Raw genomic sequence first — 14,747 nt, 5'->3', positions numbered from 1 at the left:
GTTATGGTTCCCCATGTCTGTCCTTTTGGGGGCCATAGGCTGGCTAAATTTTATAGCCCTGCAAGAGGAAACTGACAGCTCTGTAGAAGAGGCTGCCCAAGACCTGCAAACTGAGCAGCAGCAGAGTTGGCATGGTCATGGGAGGGAGAAAGAGATGCAGATCCTCCAAATGGAGCGAGCACTGGAGAAGGAGGTCAACCAGGTTTGCAGTTGGGCCTGGAAATGGAGCAGTCTCTGGAGAAGGAATTACAGGTTCGTGAATTGCAGTTTGCCCTGGAAGTTGCTGAGAGCTGGCAGCTGCAGGAGCTTATTATGGAACTGTGCTGGCTGAGTGGATCTGAGTTGATGGGGGCTGGTGTTTCCAGCTCCTCTTCTGAGGATGGGGAGAATTGGGCTGGAGTTGTGATCCGCAGACTCCAGAAGGTAAGAGCCCAGCAGTAAGGACTACTAAGCCCCTGCTAGGTTTGCTGTGATTGTGGGATGAAGTGGTGGACGGTAGAGTGCTCTCTGGAGCAGAGGTGGAAATGCTGGCTGACATTGCCATGTGCTCATCCTTCAGACAGCATTGTAAGACTTGCCAGGACAGCAGGGATGAGGTGGGGAGGCCCCATGTTCATGGACTGATTCCTGAACTGCAACCAGAGGAGATACTGACTCCCTTGTTGGATGGACATACGGCTTTTGGAAAACGTGAGAGACCCTGATTGTGGGGGGGGGGGCTGGTGAAGGGCACCTTTGTAATTGTTGAAATTGTATGACTTGTGCTATTGCTGTAATTTGTTTGTGTGATGTGCATAATTCCTTGCACAGGAATGCCTGTAGTGTGGATTGCAAAGTGAGCAAAAAGGGTGGCATGTTGGGCAAATAAGCTTGTAAAATGTGATTTTTATGCTCACTTTGTTAAAAATGGTGCTGCTCACATAAATGGTACTGCCCAGGTGATACTGCTAATTGGGAAGGGGCTTTACTGTGCTAATGTATGCTGGAGGAGGGGTTGTCATGCCAAAAAGTTTTAAGAAGAAGAGGGAAGAAGGAGGATGCCATGTTTTGCAGAGTTTGTGCAGAGAGAAGGAGATGGAGAACCAGAGGGAACTAAGGCTGGTTGGGAGGGGGAGGCTTTGATTCTAGAAAAAAACACAAAAGATTTTCCTGGTTGTGGAACTGGAGAATATGTGAGTAAGTTTTAGTGCCCTCTGTTTATTTTTACTCACCTGCCAGTTGCAAGGCTAGAATAAAAGCATGGCTCACCAGTTTTGGGCTCCACAGTTTCTTTACCATCTGTCCAAATTTAATGGGAACCTGCACCTGCATGTATATGACCATGATGGCAGCGGCTACTGGCTGTATACCTTCTTACTAAGATAACTGATTAATAGCCACAATAAAATACTTTGAGTAAATTAACCAGTTTATTTGTTATTTGTCATTGGACATTGACTTTGCTTCCAAACTTTTAGATATGGTAAAACATAGTTATACCAACATATTTGATAAATTTATTTTTTATATTATGATTTTAGAATTTTTTATATTAAAATCTGTTATACTTTTAAAATGAAAAATACACATAATTTTTGATAAATGATTAAGTTTACTGAAAAAATTATCAAAATTATACCACCACCATCTTTATTTTTTTGTGAGAGAGAAAGAAAGAGAGAGCAAGAGCAACACAGACAGGTAAGACAAACAAAAAGAGAGAGATGAGAAGCATCAATTCTTTGTTGAATCACCTTAGTTGTTCGTTGATTGCTTTCTCATATGTGCCCCAACATGGGGGAGGGGAGAGACCCAGCAAAATGAATGACCCTTTGTTCAAGCCACTGACCTTGGACTCAAGCCAGTGACCTTGGGCTTCAAGACAGTAACCTGTAGTGTCAAGCCACCAACCATGATCCCATGCTCAAGCCAGCAACCTTGGATTTTGAACCTGGGTCCTTTGTATCCCAGGCTGATGCTCCATCCACTGCATCACTGCACCACTGCCTGATCAGGCCACTACCATCAGTTATGAGTTTGTATAGACCCTGAATGTTCACAGACACCAAGTGTGATTTCTTAAAAATATTTACTAATTTTCTCTCTTTAATTATTGATTAAAATAAATATTTTCTGTCTTTGTCATTTTGTTATATATATTTTTGTTACTTAAAATCTTTTGTTAACTTATTATCATATTTTATAAGAAAATAAGCAAAATACATAAAATTACACATAAATTGTATTATATTTTTTAACCAGCTATTCAAGGTCTATTATATAAATTGGTTTTTAGTGAATAATGAGATTTTTTTCTGCCAGGATATCAAGTGGTTGATAGGATGCTGCATGCATAAATGTAAATATGGTGAAAAAAGAACTCACAAATTGAAATATAAAAAAATATTGTATTTGTATTTGCCCAATCATATGTTTAGTAATAATTTTGTACTTGGTTTGCATAAACATTACCTTAACCAATTAATTTGATGCACAATTTGAAATTTATCTCTGGTGGAATTGGGTCTTGGGTATTTTTCAAAAATTTCCAGGGAATTCCAAAATTCAGCCAGGATTGTGAATCTATCGCAATGAATTTTTCATTAAATTTTCACTTTTTTTAAAACTGCTTTTCAAATGTTTAAATTTGAATTTATGCTTCTTTTAAATGTTACGCAATGAGCCTAACCTGTGGTGGTGCAGTGGGTAAAAGTGTCGACCTGGAACGCTGAGGTCGCCGGTTTGAAATCCCAGGCTTGCCTGGTCAAGGCACATATGGGAGTAGATGCTTCCTGCTCCTCCCTCTGTTCTTTCTATCTCTTTCCTCTCTCTGTCTCTTTCTCTCTTTGTGTCTCCTCTCTCTAAAAAAAATGAATAAATAAAATGTAAAAATTAAATATATTGTAAGTGTTACGCAATGCTGGAACTGGCCTTAAGATGGCTCCCATACATTTGTATGACATATGTGTAAAATAGAATGTGTATGAACAAGTGACAGGCAGAAGAACAAATGAGATGAGAGCGTATCTAAGAGGTGGTGGCAGCTGGACAAGGAGAATAGCTTAGCCATTTTACTAGATGGGAAGTTACCTTCCTTGATAGAGTTCACTCTATTCAGAGTAGCCATGGGTGCTGAAACTTCAGTAGCTCTTCTCTCTCCTCTATGGCTAAGTTTCCACAGTTCTCCTGGGCTTTGCAAGGCATGATGTATGGCTGTTTCTCTTTTGTATAGTTTAATATGTATCCTAATAATATATTCTATCCTAAGTTATTGACTGTCTATGGAAAACCAAAAACAACCTAATGGAAAGAATAGTTACTTCATTTTACATTGAAGTAAAATTTTGGATGCTTCAGTCATTCACAGATATACTACTTTTGGAATACATAATACTGTAATACACATTGTTTTGTAAAAGTGTAGACTATTTCAATTCAGGTTTAATCAAATTTAATCTTATTACCATGGGTGTTAGTTTTTCTTATAGACTCTGCTCATTGTATTGAATGTTAATGTTTCTATAAAAAAACATATCTGTTAGGTTGTTATAAAATACTATTTTATTCCTCTTAAAGCTATTCCCACCCTATATGATTGTAGAAATAACAACATAGTGAAGACATTTATATTCAGATTTAAAGAAAGAGAAAATCCTGAATGATCAGATCAAATCATTCACTTTTCTTTTTCTTGTAATATAAAGAGAAGATACATAGAATGCATGATCTAAACTCCAGTTTCAGAACTTAATTAAATTTTATTTTAAATAAATGAGAAAGTGAATATCTAATTTTCAAGTTAATTCTTAGTATTGGTATTGAAAAGAGAGGTCCATGATGTACAGAAAAACAAAAGGCATTTATTTGAGCAAAAGCATTGCAATCTGAGAGATGCATTTTCATATGGCAACTCTAACAGAGCTCTGGAAAGAAGAAAGAAAAGAAGCGTTTATAATGGCGAAAGCATAAACTGTAATTTTTTATGTAAATGAAGGCTTACTAAGTTAACAAGGATTGGTTACTTCCAATATGCAAAGGAGGGAGGCAGACACTACAAGGGAGGAAGTTCATGTGTGTCCATGTAGCACTTGTTTTGCAAGATGTTTATGGCTCAGCCTTGAGCAGAGTTTAGCAACTTAATAGCAGCTCTGGGAACTGAAGGCAGTGATGTGCATAGGCCTCATTTTCTTAATAGCCCCTTGATTCTATTTTAAGTGACCCCTTTATCAAGCCTTATTTCATTTCATTGTCCCCATTATCAATATTAATCTTTTATTTACAAATAATTTCACTGTTTGAAATATATAAGTTGTAATATTTTAGGTAAGAATCTATTTTGATATCCAGCATTTAAAAAATAATTATGAATGAAAGGGAATACTGAAATGGCTCATATATTTGCATTCAGCTTATAAGCAGTACCCTATTAATAAATGACTAGACTTCTCTGAGGCAATCAAAAATTACCTGATTGCCAATTAAAGGACAGTAAAGCTAAAGGTTAGCCCAAATTCAATAGTAAAGTTCAAAAAAAGTATTTTAGAAAAATTATATTTATTTTTTCTTTATATACTCATAAGTAGAATTCACATATCTTTTCTCACCCCTCCGCTCCTTTTCCTTGTTTGTTTCCTTCACTGTATTCATCCATAACTCAGTAATGATTTTGTAGTTTTCCAACCTTGCAAATATGCATCTTTGTAATTTTTAAACTTTTCCAACCTCAATTCTACTGTGCTACAAAATTATATGTGTGCAAGAAAAAAAGTATCTTGTTGCATGGAGACCAAACTGTCAAAGACAACAAAAAATGTATATCGATTACTAATAAATCTATAAATTTGTGAATTATTAATTTATAAAAAATTTCATAATTTGTCCTAAAAGTTTTACTAAGTGAATACTATTATACATGGGACATAAAGTAAACATGTTAACTGCTTTTGCTACAAATTAATGAGACACACTAACAAAAAGCACAGTGTTTTCCTCACAAAAGCTTTTCTTTTTTTGCTTCTCTTTTTTTACTATTCAGTGGGAGGACAGGAAAGAGAGACAGACTCCTGCATGCACCTGACCAGAATCTACCTGGCAAGTGCACTTGGGGGCGATGCTTTGCCCACCTAGGGTGTTGCTCCATTGCTCAGCAACCAGGCTCTTAGCACCTGATGCAGAGGTCATGGAGCCATCCTCAGCAACTGGGGCCAACTCGCTGCAATCAAGACATGGCTGCAGGAGGAGAAGAGAGAAAGAGAGATAGAGAGAGAGGTGACAGGCGGAGGGAGGGAGAAGCAAATGGGCACTTTTCCTGTGTGCTCTGACCAGGAATCAAACCAAGGACACCCACACACTGGGCGATACTCCATACTGAGCAAACCTGCCAGGTCTACAGAGTTTTTTCTTATGCATGGGCTGATACAGGTTTTAGTCATGGTCTACATGCATCTTACTTAAATCTTTAGTTGGACTCAACATAAGCAAATGAGTACTTATGTAAAATTAATTATTTATTCTCAGTTCTAGTAGTTGTCAATTTATGGATCGTTGTGTTAAGAAATATACAGAATCACTTCTTTAAAGTTCCCAAGATTATATTTATCTGTTTTCCATAAAATACCAATATTGGTACCTGACAGAAACCAAGTACACTACAATAAAAACACAAGAACAATTTAAAGAGGAATTAGCTTCAAGAAGCTCTGACAGATGCAAAGTGTTTCATGCACATTGCTCTGTGATGTTTAACATATGTTCTCAATTAAAAGTTGTTTAAAAATATTTAATAATACAGATCTGTCACATTAAGAGTTTGTGGAAACTGTTTTTGCAATTATGTGTCTTGTTTTACTTTTGCATATTTAAGTTTTAAAAGAACAAAGCTTACTTGCTCAAGCTATACTTTAACTATCTCCTTTGAAAGATGCATCTTTAGATATTTAGTTTTCATATAAAGTATATATTTTTCATGACTGACTGTACATAAAATATTTTACATAATAAATTGACTGAAAAGATTTATTTCTATTTTTTAAATGTTAATAACATAACTAACTTCATTTTAGAGCCTAATTATTTTCTAAAAGTGGATACTTTGTCTTGTTATTTGAAAAGTAGTGTTGAGATAAACTCATATATATATGTATGTATTTACCATTGCAAGAATAGGTGTTAAGTAAATATTGACATAAAAAGAATACCAATTTTGATATAGTATCCTCTAAAAATATTCAATTGTAACTCACTAAGGTCACAAAACAAACAGAGGACAACTTATCCCATGCATAATCATTGCCAGGTTTTGGCAAAATAATTTTCAAGAGATAATTTAGTAGTAAAGAGAGCACATCTGCAACAGTCTCTATGGTGGCAGAATTGAGTGCTGTAGTATGATCCTAGATTGAAAGTGTTCCTGATAACCATGGTAATTAATTAGGCTTCAGATAATTTTATCAATGAAGTTTATTGTGGGATCAAATAGATTTATCCACAATCTAATATATAAAAAGACAAACAAATCAATTATGGGACAAAATAAAATACAGATGATCTTTAAATCCTTCAGCTTTTTTCAAAGAGCAAACTGATGGTACTGCGGAATCAGATGGCATATGCAGTCACTAAGTAATTTGGATTTATTTCTACATTTATTCATTCATCCAATGAGTGCCCATAGGTATGCAAGAGCTGGTGCTGAGTACTATGGATACATTGGGAAGTATCTCTGTCAATATACCTGTCAATCAACTGGACTATATTAAATTAACCTATGTATCTAATAACATGACATAACTAAGATTACCCCTGAAACAACTGCAGGTCTTATGAAGCAGCCCAGCTTCTCTATCTGTGTGTAAACAGGGACTAGTATTGACATTCCACTATAACGAAATCACATGGGGTATCGATTAGTGTCAGTGAACAGACATTCAAAACAAATACAGATCACTGCTGCTCACTCTTGGAATCGTCGGGCTTTTAGAACTGTACATGTAGTAGACAAGGAAGAGGAAAAGGAAGGGAGGGGAAATTGAGGGTGAGCAGCAGTCATTTTGATAAGACAATAAATCATTTTGACTGTTATTTTTCTTACATATTTAAAACACCAATTTTGAAAACATTGGTTAAGCAGGTTTTAAATATATTGTAAATACTTTTGTTTTTTTCCAACAAGTTATAATTAATATATATCTGAATTTTCATATAAAACTTTTGCCGTTTAACTGCTAGTATTATAATTATTTTAACATGTTTTTTCTAATACAACGTGAGCTTGAGCTCCCTTTGAACTGTCTTTATTCTTCATTAAATCTGTGAATTGACAAGTTGTAAGGGGGACATTTTAATGAAAAATATATATGTTAAGAATATATAGGTTTATATATTCATAAATTTCTTTCTGTAGCATTTGCTTATTTTACCACATAATTTAATTTCGAAAGATGAACATAGTATGATTTTGGAAAAATATGATCCTCTGTTTATTTAGAGGTTATGCACAGCATAAGCTTATATTGATTTCTTTCTTTTATACTTTTATTGACATAGCTTTTGTTTCCAAACAGATGTAATCTCAAGTATCAAGTATGAATGGATTTATATTTTTATTTTAGTGAAATTTCCAAGGAGATATTATTAGGTTAAAACTGCGGGCAGCCGGTTTACTTGGGAAGGGAAAAGCCTCTTTTCAGCTTCTCTCGGCAACTGGCAGGTTGGTATAAACCCCAACTGGGTCTGACCTGGAGAGAACTCCAGGTCTGGATTGCCTTACCCTGTATGAGGTAGCTGACAGGCTAACCTTTTCCCAGGTCTGTGGGCACCAGGAAGAGCCAAAATAAAAACAAAAGGCTGGTGTATCCCAAAAGGAAAATGTGTTTAAAAAGCCTGAGTGCAGATAGCTGAGACAGACCAAGCTGTTTTCGTCAAGTCGAGGGTTGGAGTAGGGTATTAATAGTTTAGTCAGGGGTCTTGGGAAAAATGGCTGACACTGCTTTGTTCCTCTTTAGGTACAAAGTAATATATTTTTTGTGTGTGGATTGGAGAGGTGCCACAGTTTCTCCAAACTGTTTATGTTCCAGCTCAACTGTCTAGAGAAGGCCTGTACTAGCTGAAGAGGTCCAGGCGGGCCAGGCAGTCCTAGACTGAGCAAGCCAGTCCCCTTCCTCCCTCTGGTTTGTACGCCCTTGGAATGTGGGCTACGGATCTCCCAGAAGACTGCTATCAGAAGATAGCACCTCTGGGCCTGTAGCTAGGTTTATATTGTGATTTAAACTCCTCTAATTATCAGGTCCTTTTCCAATGTAAGCTTTCCCTGACTTTCGTAAAGATAAACCTTTTGCTGCATTTCAAAATGAAGTCCAGGAGGCCACTCAAATGAGAATAGCAAGCCAATTAACTACAACCTCTCAGTAGGGGAGGAAAATGCGCTTCTTCAAGCCCCAGTAAGAAATTGGGTGAGGGGAATTATAGTTTTAAAGGGGGCTCTGGTTTTAAAAGCACCCCAAACCTTATAGGTCTCTGTAAATATTTATATACTATTTGCTATTATTATCCATTCCCCTCTTTTAGATTATGCTTGATTTCTTTCTTTCATACTTTTATTGACATAGCTTTAATAAAATTACATAGACTAAATTAAAATTACCATAGAGGTACCATATTTTTCGCTCCATAAGATGCATCTGACCATAAGACGCACCTAGGGTTTTAATGAAAAAAAAAAAAAAGAAAAAATATTCTGAACCAAATGGTGTGTTAAAATATTTAATAAAATATACCACAATAATATTTCAACAATGTAAACTCAACAGCAATATTAACAACCATTAGCACTGTTATTAACAAGTGAGAAGAGACTTTAATGTTCAAATACTCTTCTAGTTGTCCGGAAACCCGCAGCAGCTTAAAAAAAATGAACATTCACTCCATAAGACACACGGACATTTTCCCCTCAACTTTTGGGGGAAAAAAGTGCATGTTATGGAGCAAAAAATACGGCACATAGATAGTTATCAAACACCGAAGACCAAGCATTTAGTGCCTAATTTCTCTAGATACGGAAAATGAATTTGATGACTGGAAACACAGATCATTTAGAATGTGTTTGTTTGTGTGTGTATATGCGTGTCCTGACATCTTAGGTTTTTTCCCCATCAGTTTTATTATGAGCTCAGTTCTGTACTCAAGTCTAACAGAAAAAAAAAATCTTCAGAAGCAAAGCTGCCAGTTCAATGTTTTCCACTTGCTTTATTTTATTGAAAAATCTAAATCACATTTTTTTTCACCTGCCACTCTATATGTCTAACAAAAAGTGAGTGTTTACAGCAGCAGAGAAGTGGCTGAGCAGGCCATGACAGCTATGGTTGAAGAAATAGATTTCCCATACAAGATCTGGAGCTGTCAATGCTGTCAGTCCACACTCTCATAATAAGCACACCATTTTAAACCTTTGGCAGGACTTTTCCCAGCCTTCTCTGACTTTGTTTAATCTCATGGTGCTTCATATATCTTGTGCTGTGGCTGCAACAATCTACAATGAATTGACTGCTTCTACACTGAAAATCCTGGAGATACTGCTGTCCTACCTATCATAGAAATTCAAATGATCTTCCACCCTCAGGGACCTTACATGGAGACTCCCTCAGGGTCCAATACTTACTCCCTTTTGATGTTAACCAGAAGGTTTAAAATGTAAAAGAGTTGTACAATATATACCCTTCAGCTGCCAGCACATAAATGAATTTTTTGTGACATTTTATTTGTTTTAATTCTGCTCATGGGTGTAAATTCAGTTTGAGGATACTCTTTCCAGCTTCCTAACTCTAGTTCTTGAACCTAAGAATGCCACACATCTTTGTTGTGTGTTTCCAGAAACAGACACTGAGACAAGCATTTGAGAGAAAGAATTTCTGTGGAACGTGTTCCAATCACTGACGATGTGGAAGGAAGACAATCTAAAGAAAGGCGGCAAATAAAATGAGTTTGAAAGCCAGCTTTTAGCAGGTGCAGTTCTCTGTGCAGATAAACCTTGAAAAATGGAATAGAAAATATGTTCCAGTTGTCTCACTCATGTAGAAGAAAGTTGGGGGTATTTGTAAACCGTCTCCAGTAAGAATTGAACGAGACTCACTTCCTGCTGCGCTGTAAACGCAGATAGGTACCTGAGGCTGTGTCAGCACAAGACCTTGCAGATACGGACCTGCCTTGGGGCACATCTACACATTCAAGGTCCAAAATGTCCATTTCGAATATCTTCTTTAAAAAAAAAAGCTACCCTAAGTACTTTGTATTTGACAACTCCACCTATCATATTCATGAGAAATGCACATGACACAAGAAAAGAAACATGGGCTCTTCACAGCCAGATTCCCACCACTGAAAAACAGACAGCTGCTACTGGATGTCATCAGCTTATTTGTTGCAAGAACTTTCAGCTACTACAACTCATCACACCACAGGAGACAGACTGCTATGACGTGTACATCTCTCTGATATGACTTGGAGGCAAGTTAAATACAAGGAGGAGTTGTACTGCTTTTCCTTCAATCCCAAATTGGATAAAAGAAGAGAAAAGGCTGGATGTGTATTGATCTCAGTGAAGAAAACAAGTTCATGTGTAGTAAGGTACCGAAAAGCTGAAATATTAACATTGATATTCTAGGAGGAAAGGTCAGGCTTTCCTGTCCTGTCTTCCTTTGGGGAGGGGAAGGAGAAGAATGTAGAAGTTTCTGGCTTTCAAGACAATGGGTCATTTAGTTTTAAATCAATGGGAGACAGAATTTACATACCACCTTACATTGATTGAGGTTCCTCCCCCTTCCTGGAATCCTGAGAGTAACATATCTCTAGGCCAGCGGTTCTCAACCTGTGCAACACGACCCTGGTGGGGGTCGAACAACCAAAACACAGGGGTCGCCTAAAGCCATTGGAAAATACATAGGTTGAGAACCGCTGCTCTAGGCTAAGGAGGGAAGATGAACCCTAAAAGATTTGTAAACATCTTTGATTGTGTTACCTTAAAAGTCTTAATGTTTCTGTGTATCCCCTAAACAAATGTTGTAAGCTTGTGCCATGATGTCATGCTCTCCCCTGCCCTGCCCCTGTGTGATCAAGGGTATATATATAATGGTGCTCATGATTTGGGCTTGCAACTGCCCCATGTCATCCATATGCGGCCAACATATTTAATAAATCTCTTCCTTTAATAAAACTCTTCAAAATTCATCTGGACTTGTTATCTCTACGTAAACCCGTGAAATCAAGGTACAAGTATTGTACAACACATGGGCCTCCTTAATGATTGCTGGCCATTCTTCCATGTGAAGAGTGACTACAGAGTTTGTGATTCTTACTGTACTGAACGGTAGGTCCCCAGATCGGCAGTTGCAGAGGAAGGATAAGTGTGCTTCTTTACTGTTCCAGTGTCGGGGTCAGGACTGCCTAGTGTGCTCAGTGGCCAGCTTCCAGCTGGATCTGCATTACTGTATTCTGAAGATCTCCATGGCATTAATTGAAAAAAGCTGGATTTCCTTTGGTCATAAGTTTAATTACAGACATGGGAGTCTAGATGCTGACCCAAAAGAAATCTCTCCAGTTATTGACCAGTTCATTGAGTGTGTCTGGAAGTTTACAGAACAATTTCCTGTGTGTTTGAATTCAATAAGTAGTTTCTGATTCACATTCAACATCACATTTATTCCTGCCGTTTGGAAACTTCCTATTTAGCAGCGAAAAGGAGAGGAAAATTCAAGAAGCATGCTCTTTATGGGATCACTTGTGGGAGAATACAGTGGACTCCATGAACACTCTCCCTAAGAGCTGATCACAGTCTGGCCCAGGAAACTCTTTGTCTCCTTATAATGCCGTGTAACTTCATGAACAAGTTTTGGAGTGAAATGTATAACCATTTTGAGAAGTGACAGCAGCCCTGCCAGCCAGTCATACGTTTCCTCATGGCAGTGAAGGAGGAAAACCAGTAGATAGAGGAAGAACTAGAGGCCCTAGGAGAAAAAAAGCTGGAAAAAATCCAAAAAATTCAGTTAAATTGCACTAAAAAGTGAAAGGTGAACCAAGCGAATGCAGGAAACACTCAGACTTTTCTACCTTAGCCAACACTTCCCAGTGCTACAGTGGAAATATGAAATCATTTTCATCCAGAAGCCTTTCACAGGGTGATGAAAATGCTGCTCTGATTCTCACCCTGGACAACTTGGAAAGCTCAGATCCAGCTCAGTCAACCAACAGTGATCAGGAGTTTTGGGTAGAGGATTTGAGCTACTGACAAAACGTGTGCACCCAAAAAAGACAGTGGCCTGGACCTGAATTCTGATGTCCTGAAGCTTCACTTTGGAGTTCCAGAGTAAAGAGCACAAAAGAAGCTCTTTCTAAACATAAGAGAACAGTACAATTCAAGATAAAAAAGGAACTCAAGAAATGGTACATGTAATCAAGAATTACAATATGTTGTAATGAAAAGGGGCAAAAGTTTAATTCTTAGTTTCCTTAGATGTTGAAGAACAAAATATAGCCATTTCTTTATACAAATAAATATTAAGAAAATAACCCCATTTTGAAAATAATTTTAGACTATAAAAACTTTATTCACCACAGAACAATGATCTCTACCATCACCTGAATCTCAAAAAGTGCCATGACCCATTTCACACACACCTGTTATCATCTTCAGTCTTTCCCCCTTACTTTACTTCCTAATAATTTGTTTTGTTTCCTAAAACATTTGTTGTTATCTTTCTTCTATCTTTGTTATACATATTTCTTTTCTTTTCTTTTTTTTTTTAAGTTAGAAGAGAGGAAGCAGAGAGACACACTCCTACATGTGCAGGACTGGGATTCACCCTGTAAGCTCCTGTGGGGTGATCCTCTGCCTATCTGGGTCCTTCCTCTGTTGCTCGGCCATTAAGCTATTTTAGCACCTAAGGCAAAGCCATGGAGCTACACTCAGTGCCTGGGGCCAACTTGTTCCAACCAAACCATGGGTTCAGGAGGAGAAGAGAGAGAGAAAGAGAGAGAGAGAGAGAGAGAGAAGAAAGAGGGGAAGAGGTGAAGAAGCAGATGGTCACTGTAAGGTATTTTTCCCCGCCAAGAAGGAAGGAAGGGCCGTAGCCACAAAGTGTGGAATAGTAAAGGCTTTTATTGAGTACTGTGCTGCCAGGATGACGGTCTCTGGTCCCAGGGGCCAGGGGTCAGAGAAGTCGCAAGGGGTGACCCATGTGAGAGATATTTAAAGGGTCCCTAGAGTGGTTGAGCTAATATGATGTGGTGAAATCTCACTGGCTAACGGAGGTGTCACTCTTTTTCCAAAGGACACTTGGGAAGTTTCTTTTGGCACGCTTGGCTGTGGGCGGTTCTAGCCTAAGTTCCCGGGCCTGAGTTCCCCACGTGAACTTCCCCCATTGCCGACCACCCCACGGTCACTTCTCCTGTGTGCCCTATTGTGAATTGAACCTGGGACATTCATACTCAGGGTTGACACTTTACCACTGAGCAAACCGGGTAAGGCCACTTATTTCTAAAAACAAAAAATATCATTGACATGTAACAGTGGTTTTCAACCTTTTTATTGGGTTGGGGAATAAGTTCGTAGCATTTTTATATTTTATTTTACAACGATTTGTTTGCTGTTTGGCAAAGGGTAAGTATTCATTCGATAAAACTCTTTCTGCTCTACAAAACTATGTTAATTGTATTTTTGAGTTATTTAATTTTTTATTAGTTTTGAGGCTTAGAATTGGAATACCCAGGAGGCAAAAATCAACATTTTCGACACCTCCTCTTCTTTGCTTTCCATCGAGGTAAAAAAGCTGCCGAAGCAGCCCGGGACATTTGCGACGTGTATGGAGAAGGTGTCATAGGCGAGTCTACAGCACGGAAATGGTTTGCAAAGTTCAAAAATGGCGACTTTGACGTCGATGACACGTGCCGCAGTGGAAGGCCTTCTGAATTCGATGAAGAACTGGGAAATACTCGAAAAGAATGCCACGGTCAACAAGGAGCTCTACATTGCCCAGCTACACCGCGTGAATGAGGCTATTTGACTGAAAAGACCTGATCGACATGGTCAAACCATACTCCTTCACGACAACGCCAGGCCCCATGTTGCACAAGTCGTCAAAGCCGCACTCAAGAGCTCGAATGGGAGGTCCTTCAGCATCCGCCGTATTCTCCGGACCTTGCACCAACCGATTACCATCTTTTCCGCTCCCTGTCAAACCATATGAAGGGTGTTACCTTCGATAACAAAGAGGTCCTTAAAAACTGGCGCAACAACTTCTTTGACACCAGACCAGGCAATTTTTGGTGGAACGGCATCAACAAATTAGTTGAGAGGTGGGAAGAGGTTGTAAACAGCAACGGCGAATATATAATTGATTAACTAATTGATATAATTATTGTTTTTTGTTTAAATAAAAGTCTTCGGTAAAAACGCTACGAACTTATTCCCCAACCCAATATTTACACTTGGGGACTGGCAAAAACAGAAGAATTATTTTGGGGACTGCTAAGGCAGAAATCGCCCTGAGCATAGTGAATGTGACTAAGATTATGTCAGGGTGGTTAACTTTATTGAGGACTGGTATGAGATTTCTGGCAGAACAGTCACAGATGGTAGGTGAAAAACACTGGGTTAATAGATACGGTTTCTGTAACTGGGATTTGTTATTGCTTAAGTTTATCTTTGAGGTTTAATGATCACTTTAACCGTTCCATAGATAACATGTCTTGATATGTTAAAAAAAAAAAAGTTGGGTGAC

General features: G+C 38.1%; 1 pseudogene; it reads left to right on the top strand.

Moving 5' to 3' along the window:
* The first annotated feature begins 222 nt into the window (after positions 1-222).
* On the top strand, positions 223-12,256 carry LOC136309323 (myotubularin-related protein 7 pseudogene; annotated as a pseudogene).
* Positions 12,257-14,747: the final 2,491 nt, after the last annotated feature.

Source organism: Saccopteryx bilineata, chromosome 6, assembly GCF_036850765.1.
Source record: "Saccopteryx bilineata isolate mSacBil1 chromosome 6, mSacBil1_pri_phased_curated, whole genome shotgun sequence".
NCBI classification, from domain to species: Eukaryota; Metazoa; Chordata; class Mammalia; order Chiroptera; family Emballonuridae; genus Saccopteryx; species Saccopteryx bilineata.
The sequence above is the reverse complement of the archived record's forward strand: the minus strand, read 5'-3'. Positions and strand labels throughout refer to the sequence as shown.